General features: G+C 44.2%; 1 protein-coding gene across 4 annotated transcripts in view; it reads left to right on the forward strand.

The window, feature by feature from the left end:
- ADCYAP1R1 (ADCYAP receptor type I) overlaps positions 1–13,900 on the forward strand; it is a 220,816-nt gene that overhangs the window by 19,452 nt on the left and 187,464 nt on the right. The window lies entirely within an intron of this gene.

Genomic DNA, 13,900 nt, shown 5'->3' on the forward strand with positions numbered 1-13,900 from the left:
TTTCAGATGGTTCAGCTTGTCTGAGAGTTCTCATCATGGCTGCTGCCTCCTCCTCATGGGCAGTCCTTAACTTATATAGACCTTATGACCTCATTTACCTGATCCAATGAAGGCCACCAACTGTTGGCTGCTAGTTAACCAATTTGAAATGCATCACTGGTTGCCGGGTAGACTGGCAGGGTCCCTAGCCCCCTCCCATTGCTTAGAACAATAGAGAGTTTAAGCCCCCACCCAGGTGTGTGAGGCCAGTCACATAGGCAGAGGGAGCAGGTTTCCCCCCTCCCTCAGGAATGTATCCAGCTCAGGTTACAACTCAGGGTTACCTGAAGCCGTTGGGGCCAGACGTGCTTGTCCTCTGCACTGACCATGGTAACCAAATTGTCAGATAGCAGAGTTTGGGGGGAGACAGAGATGGTATTCTGCCACAGGCAGGCTGCATGTCTGTCTTATTTGAGGTTCCTCTGAGTGCACCCCTTCATGTGTTAGGTCTTTTTACCACCTGTGGAGTAGAAACCCACAGTTCCCTAACTAAGATTGAGCCTCGGACTATGGTATTTGTGTATAAACATTATTACCCAGGGGCTAGGGACAGAAGTTACACATAAATCAGTATAAGTGATCAGAACCTGGCTCAAATCTGTAACGCAACAGAAGTTCAGTGCACATAAACCGCTTTCAAAATGGCCAAAACCTGTTTATGATAAACCTGAATGTAGTATCACACTGAGCCAATTAAGATTTAATCGGTTTATTGAACTTTTCCAGTTTCAAGCTGTCTGTTCCAGCCCAGCAGGGAGGCATGCTCTGGCAGCCTCCTCCCCACAGCTTCTGGCCTGGGTCACTGCAGGCACGGGGCTGCATTTCCAGACTCAAAAGTGAATGTCTGTTCACTTGCTTTTTGGTTCAATCTACACAGTTTAGACTAATCTGCGAAGATTGAATTGATTCAGCCTCAGGCTTTTTGACTGTTTGTACTTAGCCAGGAAATCAGATGAAATTTGAACACCTGCAGCTTTGATAGGGCTTGTTTTATCAGTAAGCACCGAGCCTTTAGAGAGAAATGATTTTTTTTAAGGATCAATCTACATGAAGGCTTTCTTTTTAATCTAGCATCTCAACCATCTGTGGCAGGACACTGTTTGTGCCTGCCACTTTAAGGGCCCAGCCAAGCAGCCAGCAGGTGCTTGATTGTGGCAGCCATTTTAGATCTCTGGCTGCCCATATAAACATATCAGGTCATTGCTGGCAGGCCAGGCAGTAACATCTCCTGGCTGCAAGGCTGCTTGGAACATCCTGGCATTAGAGGCAGGAGCTGTACGGGAGGGCTAGGAGGCTCCTGGTCCTGGGCATGACTTAAAACTGCACCCTACTGGGAGTGGGTGGCCTGGTGGGGCTCTCAGTGGCGCGGGAGCCCCCAGGAAATGCCAGGCCAGTTACCACCCTGGTGAAAGGCGGGTCAGGGTGCCTTAATAACCTCAGCTCCCACAACCAGGTGGCTCACCTGCTAGTAGGAGCCAGAAGGCAGACCCAAGAGAGTGAGGGGGCTAGTGGCAGAGGCCTGATGCACAGCACCCTCGACTGGTCAGTGCTGGACCCAGGACCCAAATTTTCAAAAGGGCCAGGGGCCCACCACGAGGGACGCCCAGAGCTGAGGGCCTGGGGTCCCGACTTGCCTTGGAGGCAAGGCCAGGGCCTGTGTGGCCAAAGTTCCAGGGGGAGACCACGGCTGAGACGGGAACTAGTTTCAGGGAGCTAGGCAGCCCTGAATGAGGACAGAGTAGGCCACCTGAGTGGAGGGATCCAGTTGCGGTCTGAACTGGAGGATTCTGGGGCCCAGTGTGGGACTGGTGAGATTAACATCAGTGGATGCCATCTGCGAGGCTCAGGCTGTGGTGTAGGGGAGGAATGGAGCCATATATACTTCCCTCTGGCATCGGGGCAAGAAATGGGCAGCCTTCTGTCTAATTAAGATCATTAATTAATTAACAACAAGGTATAGCAGACAAGAAGGCAGGCAGTTGGCCCAGAAATAGGTGGGTGGGCCAAAAGTAAAATTGGTCCTGAGAAGGCCCCCTGTTATACCATCCCTTAGTCTTTATCTGGGCAAGACTAACTACTTTTTAAAACCTGCTGCAGTATTTTTGTTTGGATGTATTCCCAAAGTCTGAACCTCCTGATCAGAACTAGTCTTCCCGGTTCAGCAGGAGGTTGAGTCAGAGTCTTCAAAGCAAAATATTCTGGAATTATCTCTTAAAAACACTAAAATGTCTGCAGAGAACTGCCGCTGCCTTCCTTTTCCCCCTGTTTTTACAGATATACTCCTATATAGTAATCAGTATCGTCATACAGACATGTAGGCAAATTATTGAAGAGAAGTGCCATGTTTGTCAAAGCTACATCCATTTTTCAATGTCTGGTGAATAGCTTGAGAGTCAGTGCTGATGTACTTGGTGTTCACTGTTGACATCTTTGTTACTTGAATTTGGCGTACCTTGGGTTTACATTGGAAAGAGGCAGGTCTTGAGATAAATTTATAAACATTTTGATCTAGAGTGCTGATACATCTCACACAAGTCTTTGCCATTCTGTTTTCTTTCAGCTCTCAGCTAGAGAGACCACTTCTAGAACTCAAGAGAGAAGTTTGACCGCTATCTGTTTACAGTCCTTGACTTCTCGTTTGTGAGGGAATGACACACGTAATTGTGACCTTGCCATGAGGAATCAGATCCAATTCAATAGCTAACAAATGCATCTGTTGACAGATTTGGGTCACCGCCCTTCTTGATTACAGGGTTTTTGGTTGCAGCTGTGTTGGTCTAAGGACAGAGGCAGGCAAGGTTCTTGGGTAGATGTGATATCTTTTATTAGACCAATTGAGGAGTTTGAACAAAGTTCTTTGCAAGCTTTCAGGCACAAGTACCCTTCTTTAGGCATAGGGAGATGGCGCTTGTGCCCAAAAGCTTGCAAAGAACTTTGTCCGAATGACTCAGTTGATTTGATAAAAGATATCACATCTACCCAAAGAACCTTGCCACCCTTCTTGATTGCGTTCAAGTTGACTACCAATAGGTGACAATTGGTTTCCGCATATGAATTTTCTGAGGTTCTCCTTTTTATCTTGCCCCTATTTCTTGCTGCCTACCTGCCTGGTTTTCAACTTAGATGACTTCCTTGAAGCTTACCAACCCCCTCCCCCAGCCCCTCACCCAAATTCTCTTTATGTTCTTTGTTTGCAGATCTGGTAGCAGTCATGTGATGGCATCTTCTAAGGAGGGTCGATCAGCTTCCGAATTACTTTGTCATCTACTCCCCTCTGGATGGTGTTAGATCAATGATTATTTGTTTATACTGAACTATAGGTGTGCATGTATGTATGCATGGGTGACTGGTACTGCCTTGGTCGGGGAGGGGAGGGGCATGTGCCCCCCCAGCAATCAGTCAGCAACTAGCGGGGTGGGGGTGGCTGCCTGTCCATCACCTGAGTGGCAAGCATGGTCTGACAGGGGTGCACCAGTGCTTTCAGGGGGTGCACATGCACCCCTATGCATTGACTCTATGTGTGTGCGTTTGATACTGAGCTACGTGTATGTGTGTATGTAGGCAGGTTTGGAATGCCTGTAGCTAATATAATCCATTTTGATTGCCCTTTTTGCCCCTTTTCTGTGAATCCACTCCTGATGGTGGTTGGCTGTAAGTTTTTCTGCTTCTAGCCTTCTTCTATTCTAGTTATTTCCACACAGTGGGGCAGGCTGTGTACAAAGTACACAGTACAAAGTACAGTACTTTACACAGTACAAAGTATACAGTACAAAGGCAGAAGCTGGCTGGCTGAATCAATGGATGTTGCACTTTGTTTCTGGGCTGTCTGGTGGTCATAGATTTTTTCCCTACTGATAGATAGAGAGGTGCAGTGTGGGCTGGATCCAGCTTGGACTGATTTTCTTTGGTTTTTTGGACTTCTCAGACTGGGAAGCTATGTAACAGGCAGAGGTACCTTTTTCAGGGACCTGACTTCATAATCAGTTTGTGAATATGAAAAGGAAAGATCCAGGTATTTCACTCCCTTATGCCTCACACACCAAAAGATGGGGCCCCAAGACAGCTGGTCATGTCTACATGGAGATAAGCTGTACTTGTGAAGATGTGCAGTGGTGAGTACATTCCTCTTGTATAGGGCATGCCTATTGGCCCACTGCATTTCAGTGAGATGCATCACTAATGGAGTCTTTAGCTGAAAGTGGATACATGAGAGCCAAACAGTCCCACTGTTACAGAAAAAAAATGCTGTAGACAGATGCCACAACACGCAGATATAGGTTTAAAATAATGAACTAAGTGCCTTTTCTCTGCTTCCATAATTTCTCTAGACTTATACCATTTATTTGTTTTTGCACTGGCAAAATGCCTAGGTTCCACACTTCCTCCCTGTCTTGATCTGACGCAGCTGCAAGTTGGTTATATGACTTCCAAGTGCCTTGGCTTCATGCCTAACTTTCTGGATAGTATGTCCAGATCAAGGGTTTTTTCCCGACTGTAGTTTGTACATGCTAAAATGAAGCAAGGCCTCTGCTGGAAACAGCAGATAGACTCCTCCTTAGGTGGGCAATAAACAGATTCTGTGAACAGCTGAGAGAAATGTCGGACGAGAGGGTTGGCTGGCTGTCAGAGAGTCTGTATACCCAACTTGTGGATCTCTAGGCAATGGTTTCCTTAGTGACAATAGCTACACAAAAGGTTTCAACTTTATTTCTCATGTCTTTTTTTAGTGGCTTGAATGACATGTATTCAGAAGGCAAGGGATGCCCCGGATATTTCCCAAAAGGAAATTTCTTCCTCCTCCTCCTCCTTTTTTTCTCTCGTTCTCAGAGACCCCAAGATATCTTGTTTATTACTGGAATGCATCTTACTTAATGTTGCCAGTATTTCTCACAGGTGGCTGCAATATGGAAGATAAGGCTGAATTCTGCCAAGTGCTAAACACCTCCTTGTAATGGGAGTGGGAATGGAGAGTTTCTATTTCTCTAAGGAGGTGCCTAGTGACTGGTGAGGCTATGATGGATAAAACAGCAAAATGAGCTGGAAATAAAATAATTTAAAAAAATGACTCAATATAGTTAGGTAGCTATACTTAATGCCATCCCCAACTTGATGTTATACTTGATGCTATACCCAAGGAAGAATTGAGTTCACAAATAACTAATTCTTCTGATGGAGTCAGGGGATCAAATTATTCGCAGACTGAAAGTCGATTGCTCAATAATAGAAACATTTTTTGCATGGATTATATACTGTAATGAAAAAGACCAGGATTTGCTGAAGAAATTATTAATAGTGAATAACTCTGTTCCCTTTTCTGCTGAGGGAGGGTCCTGATCACAGTCCCATGTTATAGCTTTGATTTCAGAGAAAACAGATTGTGATCAAATCAGTATAGGGACTGTGTCCTTTGGATGGTGCACCCTTGAGAGCTTCGAGAACAGGGAAAGACAAGAAATGGGAGAGAAACAAAAGACATATTAGTTTTTGTCAGAAATAGGTTACTGGAAGCAAAGTTAAGAGATTCTGAGAAACAACACGAGATTTTGGGGTGATCTTTTCATTAAAAAAGATGCCAGCTTGGGATTTTTTATTTGTTTGTATGTCAATACCCTGTAGGACTGGCGAAGTCACTGGCTGGTACCCAGTAACCAAAGTTAGCTCAGCAGATGCCCACGACTTCTCTGTTGCAGTGCTTGCCCACCCTCATAGACAGAATATTTCTCCTAATCTGCAACTTTGATTTCCTCTGCTGGAGCCATTGCTCCTACTCCTGTCCCTTATGGCCACAGAGGAAAGCCTATCTCTATCCTCTATGTAACTGCCCGTCAGGTGTTTGAAGACTGCTATCAAGTCCTCCAGTTTTGTCTCTCCTTGTGAAGCAGCTACAAGTATAGGCTTGCCCATACCTTAATGAAATGGTGTTAGTGTATATTTTAGAATGAATTCCCATTCGAGTGCTACTTGACACAAATCATGAGTAGACAATTAATCAACATCTAGTGCATCAAACATGGTTCATTTAGCATTTTCGGGAATAAGAACAACTATTAAAATAGTCTTACTAAATGTTTGTTCAATGGCATCATTGCTTTTATGCATTTTGGTGAACAAAACCCAAAACCCAACCAAATTTAATGCAAAGGCTATACTTAATGTTGATTTGCAAATGCTTCAGTGGCTAGCAGCCAGGAAGGATCAACCTTTCTTTAGGAAAATAACTAAATAGTGAAATACAAAACCAGATTTGAACTGATTTAAATTAAGGTTTCCTATTTGCTGATTTAAATTATGATTAAAATTAGTCTTTTTAATTACATTGATTTAACCAATCCAGTCTACTAACAAGGACACAAGACTTTTTAAAATAAAATGTCCTTTTGCTCACTTGCATTGAGATGCAAATATTTTGGACAAGTTTTCAAGCTCTTCTCGACCAGCGAGCAGTTATTTTGCTTTAGTGGAAATACTTCTGTGAGTAAGTGCTCATCAATTCGAAAAAATCACTCCCAGGCTGGACTGTAATGTTTATGCTGGTATCAGAAAGCAGATCCAGAGAAAGCTGATTAAACCCTGAAATGCACGCATGATAAAACTCCAGGTCAAAAACCGTGCAATGCATGTATATTTTACATTAAACCACTCAGCAGTGTCTAAGAAAATGAAAGCAATTTCTCTTCCCGTCAGCCTTCCAGGCTCTAGCATGGATGATTGTGTCAGAGCTGAATACAGAATTAGGAATTAAAACCTTTACTGGATGAAATCACATGGGATGCAAGATTTGTTGATTAAAGGTCTAAAATAAAAGTGCGTGAAATTAAACTGACAATGTACATAATAATATATATCTATAGAGAGACTCATTCACAATGGAAATAGCAAGAGGATTTTCTGCAGGATTTTACCGGGAAAGCTCGTTTTTCATAGTAAGTAGTGGATGCTCTAGTTACTAACAGTTGGATGATCCATTTGTTACCATCCATAGGAGAATAATCCAGCAGGTCATGGTTTGAATGTTGAGCATCTAGTGTGAAAAATACTGCTTACAGGGAAAGCAGCTCCTCATATTCCAGTCTGGGTCCCAATCTGTGCAGTAGTATAGGGTAAACCTAAATAATACAACTTTATTTAGCATATTTAGTGATCACCAGCTAGCCTAATATAGAGGCAGCTAAGTAGGCCTGGTAGTTTTTGGAGGAATGATTTTACAAGTGATATTGGACTGCAGTTTTTAGGGCTGGTTGCCAGAGAAATTATATATATATTTTTTTTCATAAGTAAAACCTTTTATTTAAACTGAAAAAGGCATTGAAAGTTCTATAAGCTTTCAAGCAGCAGCTCTGCAAGAAAAATAATGTGAGATAAAGATTTGATCAACATTTGGAAAAAAAAAAGCACATTGTTATACTCTATGTGCAGCATCAATGCTGTGAAATAATGTTAGTCGAAACATACAGCTGACATCTTCTGGCATTCCTGTCTAAAGTTTGCACCCACTTAAGTCAGTGGTGTATTAGCCTTATGGGATCTAGCAGTACCAAAATTATCAAGATATATGACGCATGCATTAATGTGCATTAATAGCAGGTACTAACTAATGCACAGTAACTGGAACTACTGAGCACTAGCACTGGTGCACGCCTTTCCAGTGATGCTAATGTGCAGTAGACTCATTCTCCTGTGCATTAGCCTAGTAGCCTGGCTATGCTAATGCGCAGTAAAATTAGTCTACTGTGTATTTAGTGTCTCATGTAGATGGGTCCAGTAATTCCTGCATCTCCGTTTGAAGTCAATAAGATCTGAAGGCCCTTCTCAGCTTATCATCAAAACAGGCCTTTTTTGTTTGCGACATGGCTTCATTGACATGCAAAATGTGAATAGTGACCTAAGGGGGGGAAATGGATAGCATTGCTAATTGTTATACATATCTTTTGCTCCATAGGTGGGAAAACCCACTGAAAGTCTAGGTGTGTGTGTGCTTGTGTGTCATGGAGTGTGCTGACGGGTTCGGTTTTAAACAAACTGAACAAGCAAATGACATGATGTCCAATCTCAGTGTCTATAGTAGAATTTAAGGATAATTGAGGGTGTATGGCTTCAGTGAGATGACAGAGTGCTGTGTAACAGATTGTTGGGCGGGGGGGTTCAATAAGCTGCATATTTATGGCTCATTATTCTTGATCTCTTGTCATTTTTATAGTTACTTTATTGTCCTACTGTATTTCTTTTCTGACCGGTTTGGAGAGAACACACGCCACAGCCACTCCCTGAGCAGAGTATGAGCCAAACTTGTTTACGCGGAAACCCCTGATCACTGCCAAGCAAGGAAGCTCAGACAAATGCAAAGTAGCTTTTGTGACCATTTACAGCCAACCAACTCCAGCTGAAATAATAATAATAAAAAAAAAAAATAGAAAGAAAAGAACTAGACAAGGTTATCGCAACGTTTTGGATTCATCTCAATAAGGCAAAAAAGTCTGCTGAATGTTATGAGAAAACCCTGTCTTTAGGCCTCCTGTGGCTTAGTGACTCATCGAATACAGGTTTCCCTCACTTTATGCAGATTCTGTACGTGCAAATTCACTCTTATGTGATGACCCTTTTTATACCAAAAATTCATTATATGCAAGGTAAATTCACTCTTATGTGATCGGTGTGGTGGAAGCCTGCAGTCAGCTGCTTTGTGCGTTGCATTGCGGCTGTGACACGCACCACAATATAGTCTCCCATGTGGATCTGTGCTCCCCGCTCATTGTCTGCGACACGTGTTTCTGTAGTTGCTATCCCTGTTATGATAGTGCCCTGCGCTTGTGTGTACTGTCTGCTGTGGGCGAGTACCAAAATCGTCTTGTAAAAGTGGTAGAAATGGGCCTGGTGGTCAGTACAGTCGAGGTCTTGGAATGTATCCCTATTCGTTACATTGTAAAGTGGGTTTCCTTTATGTGAATTTGAGTTTTCCAGGAACTCCATAGATTCATAGATTCATAGATGTTTTTGGTCGGAAGGGGCCTCAATAGATCATCGAGTCCGACCCCCTGCATAGGCAGGAAAGAGTGCTGGGTCTAGATGACCCCAGCTAGATACTCATCTAACCTCCTCTTGCAGACCCCCAGGGTAGGGGAGAGCACCACCTCCCTTGGGAGCCCGTTCCAGACCTTGGCCACTCGAACTGTGAAGAGGTTTTTCCTAATGTCCAGTCTAAATCTGCTCTCTGCTAGCTTGTGGCCATTATTTCTTGTAACCCCCGGGGGCGCCTTGGTGAATAAAACCTCACCGATTCCCTTCTGTGCCCCCGTGATGAACTTATAGGCAGCCACAAGGTCACCTCTCAACCTTCTCTTGCGGAGGCTGAAAAGGTCCAGGTGCCCCAGTCTCTCCTCATAGGGCTTGGTCTGCAGGCCCTTAACCATATGAGTGGCCCTTCTCTGGACCCTCTCCAGGTTATCCGCATCCTTCTTGAAGTGTGGCGCCCAGAATTGCACGCAGTACTCCAACTGCGGTCTGACCAGTGCTCGATAGAGGGGAAGTATCACCTCCTTGGACCTATTCGTCATGCATCTGCTGATGCACGATAAAGTGCCATTGGCTTTTCTGATGGCTTCGTCACACTGCCGGCTCATGTTCATCTTGGAGTCCACTAGGACTCCAAGATCCCTTTCCACCTCTGTGCCACCCAGCAGGTCATTCCCTAGGCTGTAGGTGTGCTGGACATTTTTCCTCCCTAGGTGCAGCACTTTGCATTTCTCCTTGTTGAACTGCATTCTGTTGTTTTCTGCCCACTTGTCCAACCTGTCCAGGTCTGCCTGCAGCTGTTCCCTGCCCTCCGGCGTGTCCACATCTCCCCACAGCTTTGTGTCATCTGCAAACTTGGACAGAGTACATTTGACTCCCTTGTCCAAGTCACTGATGAAGACATTAAAGAGTATCGGTCCCAGGACCGAGCCCTGCGGGACCCCACTGCCCACACCCTTCCAGGTCGAAACCGACCCATCCACCACGACTCTCTGGGTGCGACCCTCCAGCCAATTCACCACCCACTGGACTGTGTAGTTATCCAAGTCACAGCCTCTTAACTTGTTCACCAGTATGGGGTGGGATACCGTATCGAAGGCCTTCCTGAAGTCTAGGTATACGACATCCACCCCTCCTCCTGTGTCCAGGCGTTTTGTAACTCCGGTACAGCATAAAACGAGGGAACCTGTACTTAATTCTTTGGTCAGGTCTAATTACAGCCAAACTATGCCACACCATGTGTATGTACCATCAAGCGCACTGCATAATTGGTGTGCCATTTTACCAGGTAGTTACTACCTAGTTTGAAAGAACCTTATATGATTTGGTCTTCAGGCTCCAGGGCTTCGTCCCCACAAGCAGGGAAAATGCATTTCCCCAGGGACGACTAGCAGCAACACGTTATTTGTGCCACTGCTGGTTGTCCCTGGGCACACCTCTGCGTCCCCACAAGCAGGGAAAATGCATTTCCCCAGGGTAAGGGAGGCTGGGCCCAGCACCGGAGCTGGGGTCCTGGGGGCCTCCCGGGGCAGCAGTGGTGATGATTTGGGCGTGTGCAGCCTGGCCTGCAACCAGAGTGTGGTCCTATGTGGTCCAGCTCCGGTTTTGGGAGGTGCACACTGCAGCCACGTAGGCTGCCTTGCTTTTTTCTTGTGCAGGTTTTTTAGATGCCAGGATTTCCCAGTATCAAATTTTCCTACCACACTACAAATATACAGCACAGTGAACAGAATCATAAGCACCGCATGTGTTTTGTGGTGTGGTGCCTCAAAAGGCTTTGAGGTGCCACAAGCCACACATTCCTGCTCGTAGGGATGCAGCCGTAGATGTTTATATATTTATATATAATAAACATTATATATATATATATATATATATATAAAATACATATCAATAAACATTATTTATAAATATATACATATAAACATTTGTATATAAACAGCTACGGCTGTGTCCCTACAAGCAGGAGCATGTGGCTTTCAGCACCTCAAAGCCTTTTGGGGTGCTGCAAAACACACGTGGTGCTTACGATTCTGTTCACCATGCTACGTATCTGCAGTGTGGTAGCAAAATGAGATACTGGGAAATCCTGGTATTTAAAAACCCTGCACCAGAAAGAAGTGGGGCAGCCTATATATATCTATGTGTATATATGTATACTATGTATGTATGCAAGTGTGTGTGTGTGTGTGTGTGTGTGTGTGTGTATTTATGTCCTAAAATAAAGGATTATTTTCCTCCTTGAGTGACACCTCTCAAAGCATATAAAAACATGTCTTGTGCCTCATTTACTCTCGCTGACTAGGAGCAGAGATGAAATCTGGGATTTGGTGCAAAAGCGGTTGTAAATATGAATTTGGTAATGGGTTTGTTTGTCTGGTGCCCGTGATAGCTGCTGATAGACGTGTTGCAGTATCCACTGCCAACGCCGAGTTATCCTCTCACTAGTGAACTCCTCCTGCCCTAAGGGACTGAATGCAGATGCCCTCCATGCCATTACTGTATGGTTTTTGAGGTGCCTCTGGCTCTTAAAACTGGAGACAGATTTTTCCAAGACGGATGGATGCTGACACACACAGATGAGCTGCCAGCCTGGCTTGAATATGATTTGTCAGCTGAATATCCCCACCTAATTGGTGATCTCCTTCTTCTCATCTCAAGATAGATGAACACTCTATGTTCCTGACCTCGGCTGATCTCCATCCTTGCTGACTTCTTAGCAATGGCAGACCCAGTGAGAGGCTCTCCCTTAGCTGTCTACCATCTGCAGACTGTGAGAGCCATTAATAATGTAGCAAGTGGAAATGAGAGCTTTGGGACTTGTATATTTCTCATCCTAATAAATTGCATCCTTTAGAGAAGGCTTAAGTGGATCACCTCCTGCTGAAGATCAATAACATTTCCCTTGCATTTGTTGTTATCTTGTCCTTCAAGCACCGACTAGGATGGCTCAGGATTTTGTTCTGCAGGCATGAACGCATGCACCTACAGCAGGGTTAGCCTACTTAAATGTTTTCAGAGAAAGCCATCTTTATGGCCAAGGGAAGGGGAGCTTAATTGTGTGTGCCCTAAGGAAACCAATGGGAATTATGTTATTGAATTTGTTAGGGTGAGGGGTTCACCCCAAGAATATTTGGCAGGTGCACCGCAAGGACACACGCATGCCTGCCAAGGTTTCATTTAGTAAATGATTGAAATGCTGAGGATGGAGGGATCTCTGCCTAATGTTACCAGAATAAAGGAAATGTAAGTGTGGAGCAGGCTGGCACTCTGTCTCACCCAGGATCCTTTCCACCCTAAACCACCCTAGATATTTCAGGAGATTTATAGGAGGCAGATCTGAGCTCAATCCATGACTCCCTTCCCTTATCACTTGATTCATTATGAACTCTAATTTGCTACCAAAGGGGGGTTGATGTAGACCCTCATTTACACTTTAAGATCTGCACATTAGCTTATTCTAGTGCTTCTCCAGTTGTGGTGCATAGTGCTATTTTTGTCAAAGGAAAAGCATTCGCCTATCTGGCAGCAATAATGATGCCTGCTACTTGTTGCCAGACCAGATGGCAGACCTATGCTGAGATCTAGAGGTCTCTGGTCCATCCCCCCGCTAAGACATACCGTTGAAAATAACACTTTCTGGATGTTTTAATCTTTGTGTTGAATCTGTAGATGCCACTTGATTTAAAGGAGAAAATATAAATCAGCCTTGGTTGATACAAAACTCATGAAGTGATTGTCATGACCACTGTGGATATTTAAGCACTTTAGGAGCGGACATGATGGGCATGGTTTGGGTGTCTACCTTGCAACACAATAAACACTGAAAGCAAAGTAACTCTTATTTTCCAAGCAATTAAATTTCTGCAAAGGAGGAATCACAATATAATTGAGTTGATTGTTAGATATCTGCTGGTTTGGGGTCCTCCTTCCTCCCTCCCTCCCTCATTTTTGCTGCATTTTGGATTCTACAGGAGGAGACACTAAACATTTCAGATTTTCAGATTTGGTGATTATTTGCTTCTTTAACTGGTCTTGTTTGCTGAGGCCTACACAGATATTCAGCCTGGATCGCCTGAGCTCACTGACATTTCTTTCATGAGATTAGGAATTTCTTGTGATGTTACTGGCCAACTTTGCTGTTATATGGCTGTCCTACTAAATAAGTCGACATTTCAAGGGTGAAGTGATGTATATAGGCCTGATGTTGTCACTGAAGAGTAACTCCATCCTAATCAGCTGAGTTATTCTAGATTTACACTACAGTTATTGGAGGTCCTCCAAATCTGCCCGGGGTAACGGAGCTGGCAATTTTCTCTCCAGCTTGTAAAGCTGTATATCCATGAAATCCTACCTGTTCTAAAATGTCTCTGGGCCCTAAGCTCCTCTTAGAAACATTCACAATCACTTCTTAAGGAGGAAATAGCTTTAATATACTTTTCGCAGAAAGATGAGATTGCCTGCAATATTCTCATCCTTGTGTCAAGGGATGCGTGCTGACTTTGTGATATTCAGTGAAAAGACCTTTACTCCCAGATGAAGTGAACAAAAAATCTCTTATATCTTTCTCTGGACTCTATTTCATTTCTCATCATGTCGGGCACTTGCGTTGTTGCTTATACAACTAGGGCCCAATCCCAGCAGGGGATGAATGTCTCTTGTGTGTGCCTCTGTTTAGGTTATTATACCTTACTCACCCCTCTAGTACCAAAGTAGTAATGAACAGCCCCATGCCATGTAACAAGTGGGTTGCAAGCCCAACCAAACTTCATTTACAACTGTCAGGCACAGATGGGAAGTGGGGTCATGGTTGGTTGGAAGTGGGGGCATGGTTGGTTGGAAGTGGAGTCAC

This window comes from Alligator mississippiensis, chromosome 5 (assembly GCF_030867095.1).
Source record: "Alligator mississippiensis isolate rAllMis1 chromosome 5, rAllMis1, whole genome shotgun sequence".
Classification (NCBI taxonomy): Eukaryota; Metazoa; Chordata; order Crocodylia; family Alligatoridae; genus Alligator; species Alligator mississippiensis.